The 22111-nt window shown below is 40.4% G+C and overlaps 1 long non-coding RNA gene across 3 annotated transcripts in view; it reads right to left on the reverse strand.

The window, feature by feature from the left end:
- Positions 1 to 22111, reverse strand: part of LOC117354269 — a 91870-nt gene that overhangs the window by 51638 nt on the left and 18121 nt on the right. For all 3 annotated transcript variants that reach the window (XR_004538159.1, XR_004538160.1, XR_004538158.1), the window contains exon 2: positions 21888 to 22031. This is a non-coding gene — a long non-coding RNA (uncharacterized LOC117354269). The remainder of the gene's footprint in view (positions 1 to 21887; positions 22032 to 22111) is intronic.

Consider the following 22111-nt stretch of genomic DNA (forward strand, 5'->3'; position numbering starts at 1 on the left):
CGACTTATCATTTCTATAGCACTTCTAGATGTACACAGCACTGTACATTAAAACATTCTAGAGACATGCCTTACTCAGTTTAGCTTACAACCTAATCAAACAGACAAACAGGACAAGTAGGGGGTTAGGGAGTTTCTCCATCATGGGTGCTTTACAAGTGAATGAGGGTTTAGAGTTAAAAGCAATTTCGAAAAAGTGGGCTTTTAGCTTGGATTTGAATACTGCCAGGGGCGGAGCTTGACATACTGGCTCAGGCAGTCTGAAAAAACGCAACATCAGAGTCTCAGAACTGTCAGGGAAAATAGTCTCTTAATCAAATTGTGCAATAGGCAGAATTCCATATATCAGACAGGCTGAAGACAAACAAATGTGACACTAGAAACTGGAGTTCTGGTCAAGATACAAGACACTGAACAGTAGGATAGAAGGTGTTGGAAACAGGAAGTCAAAAAAGATCCAAAGAAGGGCAATAAAATGACAAAGGGGATAGAACATCTCTACAAACATCTATCATATCCTCTCTCTTTACCCTAATCTATTTAGCTTTTCTTCATAAATCAAGAGAGGAGTGGAATAGTTAAATAGAGAGCTATTGTTTAACTTTTCAAACAAGAGAACATTCCACAAAACTAATAAAGAACAGAGAAAAAAAAATCATAGAAAGTATTTTTCATGCAGCCCACAATTGAGCTATGAAATGTGTTGCCAGAGAATGTGGTCAAGGCAATTAATATAGCAATATTCAGTAGGAAGGGGAGTGGCCTAGTGGCTAGAGCACATTGCTCCTTGTGACCCTGGGCAAGTCATTCAACCCTCCGTTGCCCCAGGTATGTTAGACTGATTGTGAGCCCACTGGGACAGATAGGGGAAAATGCTTGAGTACATGATTGTAAACTGCTTAGATCACCTTGATAGATGGTATATAAATACCTAACAATAAATAAATAGAGATTTAGACATATTCCTGGAGGAAAAGTCCACAAAAAAGAGCCATTGTTTATCCCTGGATATGAGCTATAAAAAATGCATTTTCCTTCTGGAGTCTTCTGGATACTTGTGGCATAGATTGGCCACTGCTGAAGACAGGTTCCTGGGCTTGATGAATCTAGATCTGACTCAGCATGACTTGTCTTATATTATTATGTTCTATAACCACAGACAAGGTTACCAGACACAGATAGGGCCAAGGGCCAGAACTGGGGAAGATTAGAATGCTACTACTATTTCTTATTACTCAAATGTGGGTGTGGTTGGGGTGGGTGGGGGGGTAGAAGCATACTAAAAGAGGTGCCTATCATAATTTTCATCTAAGCAATATGTTGCTGCCTTATCGTAGTGTTCACCTTCCCCTTCCTGGCCAGAGAAGGAGACAAGAATCAAAGATTATACTATGAACCAGAGGTACAAAGTAGAGAATGACATGGGGATAAATTTTTCCCCATCCTGTCCCTGTGCCCAGGGCCACCATCAGGGCAGTACTACCAGTCCTGCATTCAGAGGCCCGGGCTCCCACAGGGTCCTAGGCAGTGTTCTAAGGCAGGGGCGCCAGTAGCTCGCCAAGGCAAAGTGAGTCGATCACCCAGGATTCACTTTGTCTTGGCGATCTAATCTATCGGGCCGATCAGTCTTCCTCTCCCCGACGTCAATTCTGCAGTCGGAGAGGAAGTTCGGGCCAGCCAATCGCTGCCTGGCTGGGCAGAACTTCCTCTCCGACGGCAGAATTGACGTCGGGGAGAGGAAGACTGATCGGCCCGAAGCAGGGAGAGTATGCGTCGGCGTCGGCTTTGGGGCCTGTTATCCATTGGTGGGTCCTGTTCCCCGATGGCAGCAGCAGTGGCAGTGGCTTGGGGAACGGCAGGGAGAAAGAAAGAAAGGGGGAAGGCAGGGAAACAGAAGGAAAGAAGAGAAACAGAAAAAAAGAAAGGGGGCATGAAGAGAGGAAGAAAAAGTTTGGGGAGGGAATGAGGTGTGGAGGAGAGAAACCATACAGGCTGATAGAAGGGAAGAAAGATTGGATGCACAGTCAGAAGAAGAAAGTGCAACCAGAAACTCATGAAATCACCAGACAAGGTAGGAAAAATGATTTTATTTTAAATTTAGCAAAGTGGAGGCAGTATTACCACAGTTTTCAAAGGAATTTGCCCAAATAACTTAATAGTTAACTGGGTAAATTCCCAGAGATGAAAACTTCCCTTCACTTACTATGCACAGTTCTGAATTTATATCTGCTGTCTATATTTTACAATATGGTCCCCTTTTACTAAACCGCAATAGTATTTTTTAGCGCAGGGAGCCTATGAGCGTCAAGAGCAGCGCTGGACATTCAGCGCAGCTCCCTGCGCTAAAAACTGCTATTGTGGTTTAATAAAAAGGATGGGGGGGGTATATTTGTCTATTTTTGTATGGTTGTTATGGAGGTGACAATGCATAGAGTCATCTGCCTTGACCTCTTTGAAAAAAACCCAGAATAGGAATGATAATTAACATTTTCTCAGCGTATAGTGTGCTTTGTGTTTTTTAATTTTATTGTTGGTAGATCATTTTGACTTGGTCATTTTAAAGTAGCTCACAAGCTCAAAAATTTTGGGCACCTCTGAGCTAGAGCGTTGAAACTGTGTATTTCTATTTTATCCCCCCTTTTACAAAACTGTGGAGCGTTTTTTAGCGCCAGCCGTGGTAGTAGCAGCTCTGATGCTCAGAATTCTATGAGCGTCAGGGCTGTTACCACTGTGGCTAAAATCCACACTACAGTTTTGTAAAAGAGTGAGGGGTTAGTTTGTGATGACATATTCCATACTAGGCGAAGGTGTTTTCTGTGTTCTGTGTGTTCGAAAGACATGGTTTTCTGTTAAGATTGACGGTGTAGGATTGATCTGTGCTGGTCTGGCTTGTTTAGTTTTACAATGGGTGTATTGATGTACTGCTCACTGCAATATATAAGATGCTGCCTTTTCCTAGGTACTCATGTGTGACGTGTGGTTTGTTACTAAAAATCATGTTTTTCTTACAGATGGGGGGTGTGCCAAAAAATGATGGGCCCCGAGTGTTACATATGCTACGTACGCCACTGTATGTAAAGATACCAGAAAGCTGGCATAGCAAAAACTTTAAGTAAATTGTTATTCTTCTAAGTTTTGAGTATTTAACCCTCCCACAATCTCACGGGCACTCGTTTCAAGTTTCAAGTTTATTGAGATTTTGATTTAAACACAATATCAAATATTTTCAATGCGTATAACAAAAATAAATTTGGGGAAATAAATAAAACCATTTGAACAATAAACATACAAACATATCCATAGATGATTAAAAATACATAAGGAGTACAAGGATAAACTACATTTGTTTAAAAATGCGTCCTCCGCGCCTGCTCATAAATTTGTTGACTGGAAGGATCCAGCAATGTGGCCAGATGCCATTCAGGACAAAGACAGAGAAAGAATTGTGAAATTTGGATTAATGATGGAAGATGATTTAAAACAAATGGCACAGTCTATGAGTAAAGATCTTGACGGACGTTCTTTTTATGAATATCTCCTCTATGCCAAATCACCCAATGGACGTGAGAGAAGATTTTAAGGGACTGGCTTAGGTGGAGCATTAGCAGAAAAGTATGTGTGTATTCGGCCATGGAAGAAGGGGGGGGGAAGGGGTGCGTGGGGGGCCCAATAGGATTGCTCAGTAAGGGGCCCAGAAATTTCTGATGGCGGCCCTGCCTGTGCCATTCCTGTAAGCTCAGCCTTAACCGCATAAGCCTCAAACACTTATGATTTTAAAGTGTTTGAGGCTTGTGCAGATGAAAACGGAGCTTACAGGAATGGGGCAGGAGCAGGGACAGGAAAGAACCTGACGGGACAGGAAAATGAGTTCCTGAGTTCCCCGTGTCATTCTCTAGTAGAAAGGGTGAGAAGACTGATTCAGCCACTCCCTAATGAGTGACTCTGCTGGCTAATTTATAACTTTCAGGGAATTATACAGAAAGAAAATCTCAGTTGAGTCCAGTGTGAAAATTTGGGAGCCCAGTGCTGTGGGAATAAGTATTTTTGAAGCAGAGAGAGAATTGCTGGAGCAAGCAATTGGGAGCTGACTTGAGAAAGTGGACAAGGCCCATCTCTAGGAGTAAATTTTCCAAACGCTGAGTTTACACAGAACTCAAATCTTCTGATACACATTCTGGTCTGCAGCCTGTGGATAAGCTACATGCAAACTGTATGGCAGGGGTAGGGAACTCCGGTCCTCAAGAGCCGTATTCCAGTCGGGTTTTCAGGATTTCCCCAATGAATATGCATTGAAAGCAGTGCATGCAAATAGATCTCATGCATATTCATTGAGGAAAACCCGACTGGAATACGGCTCTCGAGGACCAGAGTTCCCTACCCCTGCTGTATGGGTTTAATATATCTCAAGATTACAGCAGTACCAGACTTCAGGAAAGGCTTTGCCAGGTTTGCATTCATCTACTACGTCCAGGAATGAACATCAAGCAATTGAAAGAAGCCATGGAAAACAGGGAAGGATGGCGAGGACTGGCCTACAGAGTATCCAAGGGTCAGACACGACTGAATTGATAGTAATAGTAGTACCACCACAAGGTAATACAGAACTGCCCAACTTTTGCTTTTTGTTTTCACCAACTTTTACTTTTAAACTTTTCCTTTATACACCTTGTTTAAGCTCTGGCTCCAAGACTGTTCACTCAAATTTACCCATTGTGCTGCCACTGAAGCTAATGCAACACAGTATGAATTTGTCAAATGGTTTGTTAGATTGTTTTGTTTTGATTTTTAAAATAAAATACTAATGCGTAAGATCTGCCTAATCAGCCCCTGAGCTGCCTGATTTACTAACCCAATCAGCATATCGGAATATACTCAATGATATCTTCTGTATCCCTGTACCTTTTATTATCGATCAAATATCTTAATTAAATTCAATATCAATCAACAAAGAAAAGACAAACAACAGCAATAATGACTGATTGTGACTCAAACATTTTTTCTCCAGTAAATCATGTCCCCATCATATAATATTCCAGCAACCCTCATTTACAACCTTTGTTCTTGCTCAAAAGACTCTTGACTTTTGAGTGGATGATTGACCATTAGAAGTTAGGTGCTGTTTATGGAATCAGAGTCTTGATGTCCATTAGTGCACACTAAGCTTTAGTAAAAGGGACCCCAGTTTTTTTTTTTTATCCCACACTATCCAACCATTCTAGGTTTATTACAATTTAAATGTAGTCTCACAATAACAAACATATTCTATATAAACCTCGGTGATAAAATAAACTAAAAATAGAAAAAGTTCAAAGGCAAGCACTAGAAAAGTGTCTTCAAATATCACATTAACTACCGAATAATAATAATAATAATTTTATTTTTTTATATACCACCTAACCAAAAATGGTTCTAGGCGGTTTACAACAAACAATAACTAATCATACAGTGAAGAGTATAATTTAAAAGGAAAATACAATTCTAAGCAATATACAACAAAGAGGAACTGATCCTACACTGGAGAATATGATTTAAAAGAAAAGTACAATTTAAAAGAATGGTTCTAAATGGTTTACAGCCAATAAGAACTGATCGTACAGTAAAAATGCAATTTAAAAGGTGATACATTACATAAAAGATGCATGGAATTTTTAAAAGAGCAATTTCTCTGGATTTTGCATGGAAAATAAGGATAGCAGAGAAAATCTGTCTAATCTCCACTAGAGGTGAATTCCATAAAATTGCACCACTTATGTAAAAAAATCGAGGAGAAGTAAAAACTGGTTCTGTGGGTGCTTGAGCATCTACAATATTGAGCAAGTTCTTTGGCTGTGTCCAGGGAGAGGTACTTTCCCTTGGGTTTTGCCCTCCCAATTATTTTGTAAAGTTGGCTCTTATGATCCTGCCTACCATCAAAGTTAAGGACTGTCAGCTATAAATTACTACTGCCAGTGCCAGCCCAGTAATTCCTGCTCTGCTTTACAGGTTGCTTTGGCTCCTGACTCCTGACTCCCTGTACTCAGTGCTGATATCAGGATTGACCCCAATGGCTCCTGCCATATGCATCCACTATCACAAAAGTGTTGATTCCACTGTGCCTAGAGCCCCAGCAGTTCTGTTCCACCTGCCTCTGACCGAAAGATAGAAGGAGGACATGAGACACCCTTGGAGAAAATGGTGTATTTGGCGTGAAGGGGAAACAGGTGGGGAAAGAGGAAGATGTAATAAAGAGAGAAGTGAGTACCAGAAGTGAGAATCGAGAAAGCCAATGGGAGAAGATTGAAAAAAAGATCAAAAGAAATGTACAGATGAAAACAAGAAAAATTGCAAAACTTTAAGGGCCAATATTAAGCCTGTGGTGGTCAGTGTTTGATTTTTTTTTTTTTAAATACTGACTACCATGGGTTAAAAATAAACTCCACCAGATACTGGCTGCTGCTGAATATCTGGGAATCAGTGTTGACGGTGGGTTGGGTCAAGGGGAGGGAGGGAAGGGATGCTTTCTAAATTTCAGGGGCAAAGTTGAGTTGGAGGTAAGGAGAGGCTGCTAGATTATCATGAATGTATTGACAGGAAAGGGGACATTTTGGCAATGAGCTATGAACTACTGCTCTCTCCTTTGTTGTTTAATATTTACAGTATAATCTCATTATAACGGAAAAATGGTCTGTTATATCCAGAGTTGTATATTTTAAAAACTTTATTTAGGGCAACTTAAAACAATGTAAATCGATGAACAACAGTCACTGCACAAGCATATCAGCAACATCGATAACAAAACTCAGCAAAACATTGGTATGGCACGAAATGATTGCAAACCAGAACACTGGACTGGAAAGAAAAATACTCTGTCAGTTTTTTTCTGGGATGCATTTTGATACTATATCACCGGCATGCCATGTGCCTTGTAGGTGGAACCTGCATGTCCATTATAGCCAAATAAAACTACAGCTAAAGGCGGCTTTGGGGACCAAAATAGTTGTCCATTATATCCGAAAGTTCGTTATATGCGAATCCGCTATATCCGATGATTTTCTGTATGTTTATAATGGCGCTCAGCTGGGACCAGCCGCTATAGGTGAGGTTCCGTTATAAGCGAGTCCGTTATAATGAGCTTATACTGTATTTATGTTCTTTGGGACCTTGTTTAGCTTCCTTTTGATAAAATCATACAGCTAGGCTGATGACGTTACGGTGCTTCTTCCAATTATGACAGCACCTTCCCAAGAAATTGAACGCATAAACATGGTGATGCAGCTTGTTGAGGACTGGATGATGATCCATAAGCTGAAATTTAATTCTGAGAAAACTAACACCCCCCCCCTTTTTTTTTTTTTTACAAAATTGTGATAGCAGTTTTTAGTGCAGGCTGCTCCCAATGCTAATAAGAACTCTATGGAGTGTCGGGAGCAGATAAGAACATTCAGCGTGCCGGCCTGCACTAAAAAACGCTATCATGGGTTTTGTAAAAAGGGAGGGGGTGTGGCTAAGTTTTTCTATGCAACTGCCACAAACTGTTCAAAGGAGTTGTATTTGATTTAAAAAAATTAGACTATGGAGGATCAAATAGATACAGTTGTAAAGAAAGGATTTGTGGCGCTTTGGAAACTACACTCTATTCACTCTTATTATGATGTATTTTCTGTCTAACTTCTTGTCCAATCTTTTGTGTTAGATATATCAAATTATTGTAATGCTATTTATTTAAGCTAGCCCCAAAAGCATTTTCAATGATTGAGCACAATTCAGAATTCTGCAATGCAACTTATTTTTGGTTTAAAAATGTTTGACCATATCTCTCTGTATTATAAACCGTTACACACTGGTTACCTATGGAAGCATGTTCGATGTTTAAACTAGGCTGTCTATTGGATGTCATTATCCCCACTTTTACAAAACCGTAGTGTGGTTTTTAGTGCGGTAACAGCTCCAATGCTCATCTTTTCTACCTGTTTGGCCACCTTAAGATCATCACATTACTATCGCACCCACGCTTTAAACTGTTCCGATTTTTGAGGTTGAGGGGTGGTAGACTCAAGAGTAATGTTAGGAAATTCTTCTTTATGGAAAGGGTGGTTGATGGCGTGGAAAGTGCTCCCGAGAGAGGTGGTGGTGATGAAAACGGTGACGGAGTTTCAAAAAGCGTGGGATGAACACAGAGGATCCCGAATCAGAAAATAATGGGTGTATATTGAAGGAACTAAGGCCAGAACTGGGCAGACTTGCACGGTCTGTGTCCCCTATATGATCATTCAGTTGAGGATGGGCTGGGGAGGGCTTCGATGGCTAGGATGGTTTTGATGGGCTGGAGTGAGCATTCATGGAGGCTCAGTAGATAGAACATAATCACACTACTAGGCAGAGCTCTGGGTTTCTGGCCCAAAAATATCTAAACTAAACCTTAAGTTTATATACCGCATGATCTCCATGGAAGTGGAGCTCAGCACGGTTTACAAGAACTTAAATATAAGAAGAGAAAGGAAAAGGTTTACATGAGCTTATATATAGAAAGGAAGAGTAAGGGGGAAAATAGAATTACATGTTAGAGAAGAGCCAAGTTTTCAGTTGCTTGCAGAATAGTTGGAGAGAGCCCAGGTTCCGCAGCAGGATAGGTCGTTCCAGAGACCTGTGATTTTGAAGAGAAGAGATTTTCCCAGTTTAGCTGCATAGACAATACCGTGTAGAGAGGGGAAGGATAGTATATATCTATGGGCGGGTCTGGTGGACCATTCAAAATTTTAAATTAAATGATTAATTTATAGAGCGTGTATGGTTGAGCAGAATGGATAGACCATTCAGGTCTTTATCTGCTGTCATTTACTATGTTACTATGATCCCTCTGGTTTTTGCAGCCCAAATACATTATCCTGCATTTTTTAGCTTTAAATTTTAGCTGCCAAATTCTGGTCCTTCCTCATGTTATCCATACTATCAGGAGCATCTACCTTGTTGTAGATTTTGGTGTCATCCACAAAGAGGCAAACCTTACCAGACAGGCCTTCAGCAATATTACTTATAAAAATAAAAATGTTTAAAAGAACAGACCCAAGAACCAAACCTTGTGACACACCACCGGTAACATCCCTACCTCAGAGTGAGCCCCATTTACCACTGTTTTCTGTCGCCTTCCATTCAACCAGTTCGGAACCCAGTCTGTCACTTCAGAGCTCAGTGAAGGCACAGTGTATTTATTAGATGCCTGTGTAGAATAACATCAAGGCTTTGCTAAAATCTAAATACACCACATCTAGCGCTACTACTACTAATCATTTCTATAGCGCTACTAGATATACACAGTGTTGTACATCAAAACAAAGAAGAGACAGTCCCTGCTCAAAAGAGCTTACAATCTAGTCAAGACAGACAAACTAGACAAGAAGATGCATCAATTCGCCATGTTCAGGTGGGGGAATTACAGAGGGAATGATAAGACGGATATTAAATACTATATTGATTCTACAACACTTCAAGATTATATTTTAAAAACTCACTTTATTTTGGATTGTCAACAGTAGAAAATTCCATAAATGAGACACCTGATAAGGTAACTGCAAACAATGTCCTAAGAGTGTTATCAAGTGGGTAAGATTGAAATGAACACATTTACAAGATTTGAAGAGCATTTCAGGCATTTCTCCCTATATGAAATTCTACTACTACTATTAATTATTTCTATAGTGCTACCAGATGCACGCAGCGCTGCACAGAGTCACAAAGAGTAAGAAAACAGTCCCTGCTCGAGAGAGCTTACAATCTAAACAGGCAAGACAGACAAACAGGGCAAACAAACTCTCTGGTCGCCCAGTCAAAGAAACTGATCAGATTTGTCTGACAAGACCTGCCTCTAGTAGATCCTGTAATCCATTGGATTCCAGAAACTTCAGTATTCTCTGTTTTAAAAGTATTTCCATTCAGTGGTGCCTATCCTTAACCCTCCCAAGCCCCCTCTCCTTCTTCCTCTTTCAAGGACCTGTTTTCTGCTCTGGTATGCCCATAATACTTGCAGCTACCAGATAACCTGGTATCCACTGTCAGTTTCACTTCTTAGGGGGATGGGAGGGGGTTAGTGACCATTGGGGGCTAAAAGAGGGATCATGCCTTAATCCTTCCAGTGGTCATCTGGTCAGCAAGAACACCTTTTTATAAGTTGGACCTGATTGAAACAGGTCTAGACAAAAACATCCTTTTTTGGCCTTGGACATTTCTTCCTGTACCCTTATTGCTAAAAGACGTCCAACTTTTTGGCCCGTGCTGGTCCTGCCCAAGTCCCACTATTGCCATGTTCCCAGCACACTCCCTTGCTATTTGGATGAATTCAATGAAAAGTGTCCCAGCTCTTCTTTTTTGAAAATCACAATGTAGACATTTTGGCAGATGGGTGTTTTTCTAGCCGTTATGAGATGTCCATCTGCTTGGAAAATGAGTGCCATAGGCACCTTTGCATCTTTATAAAATACTATGGGCAAAGCAGCAGAAACCATGCCTAGATCCAAGTTGTGGACAGACATAAATATTGGTATGTAGATTGTATGCATACATGCACATTTTATAAACAAAGCTTGTTTAAAGTATGGCGAGTATTTAATAAGTAAATACTTTGTCCAGTCCGATATAGTACAGGTAGATATATAATATTGTCTGGATTATTACGTGGTTTTAATGACTTGTTATAGTTTCAAAAAAGACGCCTCAGCCCCACCATTCCACCGCATGTGATATTTTATACCGCGGGAAGCATATTGTGGCGCTTCATCATTGGCTGTCAATTTTTGAGTGTTATTTTCTCCTTTTTATCTTTTGTTTTTTATCTGTATTGCTCCTTATAAATGCTTTTAAGAAATAAATATTTCAAATACACTTTACTTCTTCAGTGTCATGATATATACTTTAAAAGTAGATGGTACTTATCTCAGCCAAAACCTGGGGAGTCAGACCCGACATGTTTCACACAACCGAGTGTTTTATCAACCCTTGATAAAACACTCGGTTGTGTGAAACATGTCGGGTCTGACTCCCCAGGTTTTGGCTGAGATAAGTACCATCTACTTTTAAAGTATATATCATGACACTGAAGAAGTAAAGTGTATTTGAAATATTTATTTCTTAAAAGCATTTATAAGGAGCAATACAGATAAAAAACAAAAGATAAAAAGGAGAAAATAACACTCAAAAATTGACAGCCAATGATGAAGCGCCACAATATGCTTCCCGCGGTATAAAATATCACAGGCGGTGGAATGGTGGGGCTGAGGCGTCTTTTTTGAAACTATAACAAGTCATTAAAACCACGTAATAATCCAGACAATATTATATATCTACTATTTTATAAACAATGCATGATTCCATCCCACTTCACTGCTAAACACGCCTGAATGCTCATTGCCTTCTTGGCACCAAATACACATTTTTAGATGCATAAAGTCTTTTAATGTATGTAATAAGGCCTTTACACCTGAAAAATCTTTTATTAAATTGTCCCCTTAATGACCTGTATCCTACTGATTTGGTGAACTTCCACTATAAACCTTTCTGACGACACTCGGGCATGTATGTTTTTCTTGGTTCTTTCTGGCACTCCTGGATCCAGCTGTCCTATATGTAAATTTTAAAAAAAGAGAGAGAGAAGAATGTCCCCTTTCTTGCTTTCTCCATATTGTTTGCATAAATTATAGTCATTTGTTTATTTTCTCCAAGTTTTAATCTCCTTCTGTCATGATTGCCAACATTTGACCCTGCTTAATTATTCATTTGTTTTTAATTTGTTGTCTGGCAAAATCAGATTAAGATGAAAGCTTTGTTTTCAGCTGGATCCCAAGAGGGGTGGAAGGTGGTAGCAGAATCTATAGAATATACTAAGAGCAAAATAATAGAACACTTACCCAACTAGCTTAAACATTATTATTTTTTTTTAATGTACTTATTAAGTGCTGCCCAGCTGAGAACCAGCTGTCCAATCTAACAGCGTAACAAAAACAAGATACGAAACAAGCACAAACCATATGTCCAAAAAGAAAGATGTAGCCCCTCTGTGATCCATTAACACAGACAACTCCCAGCTTCCATAAAAAGCTCCAAGTGGAACACTGCATGAGAGTAGCAAATGTCAATAACTCCCCCCAAAATTCCTTTGCCTAGAAGCAATGTCCACTGTTTTATAATCTTAACATTTTTACTCGTGCTTCTTTTGACAGTAGTTCTTTTCCCAGTATAGAAAAATGCCTCATTTCCCACATCAAGAAGTTGATGTACTGAGGTAAAGAGTGTATTTTGTGTCTATGGGGAATAAAGTTTGATATATTTAGCTCCAAGTTTGATGTCTTAAGGAAAAATAGACACTTTCTTGTTGCAGTTTTACAAAGTAGTTCTCGGCCCACTCTAATCCCTTGACTTAGATTCAACAGAGAGATTTGGGAATTTTTTTCTCTTGGTGTTTTTGTTTCTCTTCTCACCAAAATGTGTATATAGTTTTTATATAGGTTGTTTTATTGCATGTAGGGGTAATTTTAGAGAGAAATGTTCACATTGTGATAAACCTCGGGGCTGGTCCTGCTCTGCCTCTCCTTCACAACTCCTGGTGATGCATGAAATGAAGCGACGGCTTATAATGACCCAAAATTAGCGACAAGTAAGGAAGTGCCAGTAGCATTGAAACGCGTGTGTTAAAAGCATGTATCAGCAGGTCAGGGCCACCAGTTGCATGTGGAAGTTAAAAAAAATATTTTTGGGGGGTTGGGCAACCCATATAATATACGCATGTGTTACAAGGGCAGGGGGAGGATGTTTTTTCTGTTTTTTGGGTAGGGGTCGGGGGGGTTCATTGGGGGCTTAAGAAATTGGTTCACAATGAGGTACTAGGACGGTTATTGTTTAAGAGCTGTTTCTGAGATATGCACTATTCTGTTGTATGTTCTTTGGGTTGGATTTGCAGTATTTAAATAAAGAATTACAAAAAAAAAAGTGCATCTCATGCGCATCCATTAAAAGCGTATACTAGTCTGGGGCTGACAATTTCATATATCATGCCGAAGCTGTGTAGAAAAAAAGGATATATATCTTGCGTTTTCACATTTCCATGGTTTGCAGTTAATTCTCTGCCCCTCCCTTCTTATGACATGCACCAATGATCCACTACAATAAGGCACGCCTATCAATGATGCTCATGCATGCCTACGACATAGCTTTTCCTAATACATGCACACATTTATGCTTGTTTCCATGGACTATTCTGTGCACCTGTTAGTCACTTTCTCCTACAACCGATCTAATTGGATTACTGCAGATCTCCGCGAACCTCATTTGAATGCAAAGTACTTTGAGCCATTACTTGTCATTTTCATATTGGATAATTTGCCTGCACCACAGGGATCCACAGAATTTGAATGGTGATTTTAGCGCATCAAGGCCTTAATGTTTAAACTTTTTCAGTCCAACCAGTTTCACTGTTTTAGCATCCACTCCTGTGGGTGCTGGCAGCCCACCTCCCTTTTCACACTTTTATTACTTTTCACTGTGGCCACCCACTGGGCTGCTATTACTTCTAACGCGTGGTATTGTATCAGGTGTCACATTCCATCTTCTCTACTTCCTCAGGACTCCCGCTTCTACATAGTCCATAGCCTCTGGTCCTTTTGTAGCTCCTTATCTTGTACCAGTGATATATCCTTTAGTAGTTCTACTGGGTCTGTTTGAAACTGCTCTAGAGATGGCCACTCCATCGAACTTCTTGGAGGCATAGCTTACTACTTCCTCACTCAGGGAAGCAGGGCTTCCTCTCTCTATCGGCACCTGTGAGTCAAATCAGCCCTGTGTTTGGAGAGAAGAAACCTGATCCTTTCCTCTGGGATCCACCTGGCTCTTCCTTTTCCCAACATACTCTAAATGGGATAATCTTATGTTCAAGGTGGGCTTTTGCTAAAACCTGTTCCCCCCAAGTGGCTTTGGGGCTGCCACATTACATACCCCCCCCCCATGAGCTATTGTGATCCTCCGCCCCTATTCCTTCATCCCCAGAGGAGTTGACAATATGTGATACAGCATCAGAATTAAAATGCAGTTTCCTAGCCCTATGCTGTACTTGGTAGGAAAATGCCTGTAATGCTAAGAACCACCAGGTGAGCCGAGAATTGTGGCTTTTCATTGCTTGTAACCATTTTAAAGGGGTGTAGTCTGTTATGAGGGTAAAAGTCCAGTCCTAGAGGTAATACTTCAGGGATTGTATGACTCATTTCACTGATGGACACTCCTTTTCTCTAGCCCACAGTTCTTCAACCGCCGGTCCGCAGACCGGTGCCGGTCCGCAGGAAATTTTTGCCGGTCCGCACAGGGCCGGCAAGACTGACTGACTTCAACTTCCTTCCGGTCCGCGCAGGGCCGGCAAGATCAACATCCGAAGTCTGCGCTGGGACGGAGAGATCTTGGGGAGCCTCCGACAGTGGCTTTCTCCCCTCTCTGCAGCTCTCCTTTACTTCCCAGCGCAGCGATTCACAAAGGCAGCCTCGGGGCTTTTGCTGAGTTGCGGCTGCCTCTGATGATGCAACTTCCTCTTTCCTCAGAGGCGGCGCGACCCAACAAAGGACCTGAGGCTGCCTTCCTGAATCGCTGCGCTGGGAAGTAAGAAGAGCTGCTGGCAGGGGAGAAAGCCACTATCAGAAGCTGCTGGGCAAGGAAAAAAAAGGGACAGCTGCTACTGGAGAGGGAGAAGGAGAAGGAGAGATGCTTCTGGGAGGGGAGGAGGGAAAGGAATCTGGGAAGCTGCTGGGCAAGGCAAAAAAAGGGACAGCTGCTACTGGAGAGGGAGAAGGAGAAGGATAGATGCTTCTGGGAGGGGAGGAGGGAAAGGAATCTGGGAAGCTGCTGGGCCAGGAAAAAAAAGGGACAGCTGCTACTAGAGAAGGAGAAGGAGAGATGCTTCTGGGAGAGGAGGAGGGAAAGGAATCTGGGAAGCTCCTGGGCAAGGGAAAAAAAGGGACAGCTGCTACTGGAGAGGGAGAAGGAGAGATGCTGCTGGGAGGGGAGGAAGGGAAGAGAGTTACTGCTGGACAGGAGGAGGAGGGAAGGGAGAATGAAAAAAAGGAAGGAAACAACTGGCAGAGAGATTAGAGGAGGGGAAAGAGAGACAGGCATGAGAAAGTAGAGAGATTGATGATAGGAAGGGGTCAGCAGAAAAATAAGCAGAGAGGGACAACGATGATAGATCTGGTGTAGGAGAGATAAAAATGAAGAGAGCAGTGAAGCTGGAATGAATCATGTAAAAAGGAGAGAGGGGGCACAAGCTGGATGGAAAGGGGAGAGGGGCATAGAAAGAAGACAGATACCATATGGAAGGGGGAGAGGACAGACGCTGGAAGGAAGAGAGTGAAAAGAAGATTGAAAGCAGAAACCAAAGACGACAAAAGGTAGAAAAAAATAATTGTATTTCTATTTTGTGATTAGAATATATCAGATTTGAAATATATATCCTACTAGAGCTGGTGTTAGACATAACTGGGGACTGCAAAACCCAGGCAGTGCTTCTTTAGCTTCCAGCTGGCTTAGAGCGCTCTCTGACCAGGGGGCAGTTGCCCTAGTTGCACTCCCCTAAAACTATTCCTGTCATGTGTGACTGCAGTATTCTGTTAGCATGATATTTCTGTGTAGCATTCTGTAATAATTTGGCTTGTTCAGTTTTCTTGATAGTAGAGGGGATATATTTGAAGAGGAGGGGAGACAGGGGTTTTGTTGATCCTTGCTCTGAATTATTTGTATTTATAAAATGACAATTGTACAGAATATTGTTTCTTTTTATACTTTAATAAAATACATTCAATATAAAATCATAACTGAGGCTTGTGTGGATGGGATCAGATGATTTGTGGGGACCGAGCTCGCAGAGATGGGGCGGAAATGAGGTTTTTAAATTTTAGTCCTAGTAGTTTGCCGGTCCACAAAATAATTCTTTTTTTTCTGCCGGTCCACGGGTGTAAAAAGGTTGAAGAACACTGCTTTAGCCACATAATGCTGTTCCCGGGGAATCAGTTTTCTACATAGGTACAAGACCGGGTGTTTTTCCTCCCCCTGAGGCAGCACTGTCCCTAGTACTCTCTCAGAAGTAGCAGTTTGCAGCAGGAAAGATCTCTTAAAATCCATTTCCCTCAACACGGGCTCTTGACACAAACTGTCTTGTAGCTTTATAAAGGAACCCCTATCCCTTTCCCCTCCCCCCCCCAAAGCAACTGGTTTGGTTTATTCTTCTTATGCGTGTCAGTGAGGATACTGAAATCCTCAGAAAATGTAGGAATAAACTTCCTATCAACACTAAGAAGTTTCTCAGTTGATGTTTTGGTTGGGGCAAAGGCCGAGCCTGGATACTTCTTACCTTAACTAGCAATGGTCTTTTGCTACTTCAGATACTTTACTTCCCTCTTTGCAAATATACTTTTTGGGGGATTAAGGTTAAGGTCTGCCTTCCTAAGGGCCCTCAAAACTGCCTGCATTTTAGGTATGTGGAATTTCTAATCAGTTCTACAGATAAAAGTATTGGCCATGAAAGCAGTGACATACTCTTGATGCCCCTTTAAGGATCTGATCCATGAGCTTTTGACAGCACACAGCGACTCTATTCAATCCAAAAGACATTCTTTAAATTGAAATAGTCCAATGCATTTTTGGGCTTAGCCTCCTCCAACAAGGAGACTTGCCAATACCTCTTGGTCAAGTCTAATGTCATCAGAAACTGGACCTAGCCAAATTTATCCAACAGTTCATCAATTCATGGCATGGGGTACGCGTTGGAAAGAAATGGCATTTACCTGCTGGAAGTTTATGCAGAATCTTTGAGTATCATCTGGTTTCAGAACCAGTACCACCAGACTTCACCAACAGCTACAGGTCTCCTCTATTTCCCATGTGTAAAAGGTAAGAAAATAAATAATCACATAAAAACCAGCTAACTCTCCTTTGAATTGAATCTCAATATGCATTTGAGGAGGAACTCAAACTGAGTTGAAATTAATTAAATAATAAGTGGAGAAAAAAGACCTCAGTAAACTATGACTTAAGCACTCTGAACGAAGCTAGAGCAATTGTACTCTCATCGGTTATTTAAAAAAACAACCTCCACCTACTTCAAAAAACTTCTCATGCACACCGAGTTTCAATTATAATACATTGTAGAATTGTCTCCAAATATTGAAATTTAAATAGAGCCATCTACGTTCACTTCATTAATCTATTCCTTGTCATGTTTCCTTTCAAATAATCTTCATTGTATTATTCTTTCCATCCAACATGATACCTGTTTCACAATTTATTGTTGCTGCTTCAGGAAAAAAAGAGAAAAAAGCAAAGAAAAAAAACATAGAAACATGATGGCAGATAAAGGCCAAATGGCCCATCCAGTCTGCTCCAGGTTCCAAACATGATTAATATTTCACTACGAACACCACTGAGTTAAAAACAAAACAAAAATGTCATACATGATGTACAAAAATTTAGTGAATCAGAACAGGACTGCCCCAGTTTCAAAACATGAATCAATAAATACTCTTCTTTGAAAATAACCATGTTCTCTCCATCCAAAAATTAGAAAAAGGCTTTCCACTCAACAGAAATATTCAATCCTTCTGGGTCCACTGTGTGCAAGGCAAAAATCCACTTTTGCTCATGTTGCCTTAACCATATCTCCCCGACGATCAGACTGCTAAACTTATTCCAACACCAAGCATTAGAGCTTGGAAAAATCATTTTAAAATTTATCACGATGTCCCACCAAAGGCTCTGATACCTTATTGGTACAAACACAATGATAATGTTCAATCAGTCTTGTTTTTAACACTCTAGATGCCTGTCCAATATAATATAAATTGCAAGGACATGAGATTAAATAAATCACATTTCACAAAGAGCAATTGTTTTGATGTTGAAATGGATACAGCTGACCTGGCCGGTGATCAATAAAGCTGTTAGTTTCTACCGTGACTTCTCATATAGAACATTGCTGATTTTTTTATGAGACCCTCCCATTATCAACACTCTTCCTCATCTGTTCCAAATCTCAGATGTACGTACTTAATAAATAATTTAAATTTTGATTCCTTAAATATGATAAAATCACTTCCATTTCTCAAAATCAAGAATGAACCTGCAAAAATATGTAAATGATGTTTGATTGCTTTCACTATCAAAGGGGTGTTTTTCAGAGCTTATATGTGCAGTATAGATTATATACTGATGATATTTTGGTTTTCTTTCCCATGGGTAAGGATGAGGAGGAATTTAGAAAGAGTCTGAATTTTTATATGGAGAAAATTGTACATTGGATGAGTATGCATGACTTGCAGCTGAATGTTAATAAAATGGAGGCGTTAATAGTGGGAAGTGATATTAAAAAAAAGGCGAGATCTGGAGAGTTTGACCATGTTAGAAAGTCAGTTACCGGTAAAAAAAAAAAAAAAAAAAATTAGGAATGCTGGTTTTAGGAGTTTGGTTAGATTCTGCACTGACAATTGGATATCAAATTTTAAAAACAATTCAGATGTGATATGCACTACTGCATATGCTGTATAGATTGAAGCCAATGTTAGTACCCTATGATTTTTCAGACTAAGGTGCAAGCAATGATCCTAGGTAGACTAGACTATTGTAATGCACTGTATTTCCGGGTGGAGAAAGCTATTAGCAAGGCATTACATGTGTTGATGAATTCAGCTGCTAGAATGATTATAGGTGTATCACGGGTGACCCATATTAGAGTTTTTAAGCTCTATTGGCTTCCTGTACATCAAAGGGTGCAATACAAAGTACAATCGATAATCCAGTTAACACTATATGATAAAGCGCTTGTATGTTTCCAAGAAATGTTAGAGTTGCATCACCCAAGAAAGGTGTTAAGATCAGAAAATTCCATCAGAAGGAGAAGGAGAGGAATATAGTGCGTGCAAGAGTTAGAAATTCAGTGTTTTCAGTTGCTGGTGTGAAACTGTAGAACACAATGCCAGGTCAGCTGCTGTTTTGTAGTCCTAGACATACTTTTAAGAGGCTTTTAAAGACAGGTTTTGTTGATGTGTTGATGTGAAAAGAGCAAATATGATTGCTGGTTGAATGGGATTTGTGGTATTTCTTTTTTTTTTTTTTAAGTTCAATCAGTTTTATTAGCATTTTGTCATATAAATACAAACATAGACCTCATATTCATAATAAGTCTTTACAGAGTGTAAGTACAGGCGGTCCATGACATATCAGGAAAAACAGAACAAATGTGGAGGGGCATAATCAAAACATACATCTTAAGTCCAATTTGGGCTTATGGTGCTAGATGCCCAAAGTTGGCAGTGGGAAAATGCCCGTTTTCAAAAAATACGTCTAGAATATTTTTTTTTCTAAAATCATCTGTCTGGACATTCAGGCTATTGTTTGTCCAGACTGCCAGGATATCTATCTTTATACCACATTTTCGACCAAGCTTTTGTCCGTTTCAAATGCCCAAAATAAGACCCTTTGGACTTGGAAGGGGCAAATCTTGTATTGGATTGGCCACCCAGACATGGCAACAGCACTGGGACACCTTACAGGGCACTGCTGTGAACTTCACAAAAAGGGTACCAGATAAACATCTCACCAGAACTCCTTTATAGGTTATGGTGAGCCCCCCAAAACCCACTATACCCACCTATCTACAACCCCAGGTGGCATCTATATGCCAGTATAGTAGGGTTTGGGAGTTTTTTGGTGGTCACACATGTTTCGCCATAAATGTAATGGTTAGAGTGGCTTATGGGCCTGGGTCCTCCTCTCTATGGTTCAATAGCCCACTCCCCAGGCTATTTATGACACCTGTGTGTAGCTCTACTAGGCTTTCATATACCAGATGCTGATGTTCTGGAGACATGTATTTTTTGATTCTGATCTTTATGGGAGTGTGAGGGATCAGTGAACACTGGGGGAGTGTGTGTAGGTCTTTACTTTGGATAACTTTTTGGCACTTTACCTGTTTTTACATTGTCTTACTCCTCACAACATTTACCAAGAACCTAAAGCCCCTGCCAAGGGATAGGGCCTGAGGAGTCTAAGCAAATCAGGGCCTTCCAGATATCCTTCACGGCCCGCAATTGTCTTGCGTGCACTTGTCCGTGTGTGCAATTGTCGGGGCGCATTTGTTGGATTAGAAATCTCCTGCGTGGATTTGCCAGTGTACCATTATTATTATTATTTCACTTTCCTAGCTGTCAAAAATCTTTCCAGCTGATCTGGTTCAAATAAAACAGAAATTAGCATCTGGAAAGATAATAATACATTTAGAAGGAAATTTTACAAAAATGTAGCTCCTAGAGTAGAGGTGTAGCCAAGAGCGGGCCTGGTCCACCTAATTTGGTTTCAGGCCCAGCCACCCAATAGCTATAGGATACCAGCAATGATTTGTACTTGCTGCTGTCAGCTGACTCAGAAGCCTTCCATCTGATGCAAAATACAAACGCATCAAGGGAAGGCTTCCGGGTCAGCCACCTACAGCATGTAGGAACCACCGCAGGCAACCTGAAGCAATGGTACAAGGGCTGGGGGTGGGTGGGAACGGAGGTAGAGAGAGAATATGCTGCACAGGCGAGGGGGGGGGGAAAGGAAGGATAAAAGAGAGAGATGTCTGCCCACTTTGGGCTCAGACCTGCCCAAAATTGGCAGTCTGGCTACGCCACTGTCCTAGAGCAAACACTCTATCTTTAAATACAAGAAATTGTCTCTGTCTAGCCTGGGTAGCCCTAGAGACATCTGGAAATATCTGTAATTTCCCCTCAGAAAAGGTAATCTTTCTTTTTAAAGTAACTTTTCAATACTAATACTTTAGCTATTTCTGAGACAAAAGAGACCAAGAAGGTAGAATGTTCTGAAAAGTTATCCTGAGATGTTTCCAAAAAAACAGTCAAATCAAAAGTCTCATTTCCTTTCTCAGGTACCTGAAGTCTTTACCTTACTTGGCAAATAATAACATTTTGGGCTCCTTTTACTAAGCTGCTCTATCGGGCTTAGCATGCGCTAAATTGCCGCACTGCTAGACGCTAATGCCAGCATTGAGCTAGCGTTAGTTCTAGCCGCGTGGTGCCGGTTTAGCGCACACTAAAAACACTATCTCAGCTTAGTAAAAGGAGCCCTTTGTAATGTTTCATTGCTTCTACATTAGAAAGAGCTAATGCTTCCTTGAAATATCTTCTCAAAAAGAACACTGGTGATAGTAATGGCCACACTGGGAAATTTAGGAATCTCAAGTTAGAAGTACCAATCTGATTTTATAACATCTCAATTTGTCTATGTAATGTAATGTAATTTATTTCTTATATACCGCTACATCCGTTAGGTTCTAAGCGGTTTACAGAAAATATACATTAAGATTAGAAATAAGAAAGGTACTTGAAAAATTCCCTTACTGTCCCGAAGGCTCACAATCTAACTAAAGTACCTGGAGGGTAATAGAGAAGTGAAAAGTAGAGTTAGAGGAAAAATAAAAATAAAATAAACATTTTAACAAGACAGCATTGATCTAAATACTTTGGAAGGTAGACGAGAGGAGAGAAAGGAATAGAAGCAGAAGGGGGAGCCGTTGAACAGTAGAATTCTGGAGAAATTTAAATGATAGAAATAGAACAAAACAAAGACAAAAGGCAAAACAATAGATAAGATTAAAGATAAATCATAAGCTGGAAAGAAAGAATTTGTCTATGTAATAGCAGACTGTCCTTAATTCTTAATGTACTACCTTGCTCATAATGTACTTAACTGAGATTCCACCTTCTTACAAGAACTATCTAAATGCTGATTTTTCTTATCCATTTCCATCATCCTGGGAACCACTTGCTCAGAAAAATCACAAAGTTACTGTACTGAATTTATTAACATTAGTTCAGTCCATTTCACCACTTTCCATACCTCATAATTAGAAACTTGTGAAGCCTCCGTCTCAACCAATGGGGCTTGTGTAGGAAATTTTACTGACTGAAATAAGTCCTTAGATTGATCCTGAAATAATGGTTCCTGCCCCTCAGAATGGATAAACCCATCTTGGGACAAACCCTGTTGAGAGAATAGATGGAAATTGCTGAGGGCATAGATGGAAATAAATAGGAGGATCAGGAGTCAGCCTTTCCCTCAAA

This window comes from Geotrypetes seraphini, chromosome 2 (genome assembly GCF_902459505.1).
Source record: "Geotrypetes seraphini chromosome 2, aGeoSer1.1, whole genome shotgun sequence".
Classification (NCBI taxonomy): Eukaryota; Metazoa; Chordata; class Amphibia; order Gymnophiona; family Dermophiidae; genus Geotrypetes; species Geotrypetes seraphini.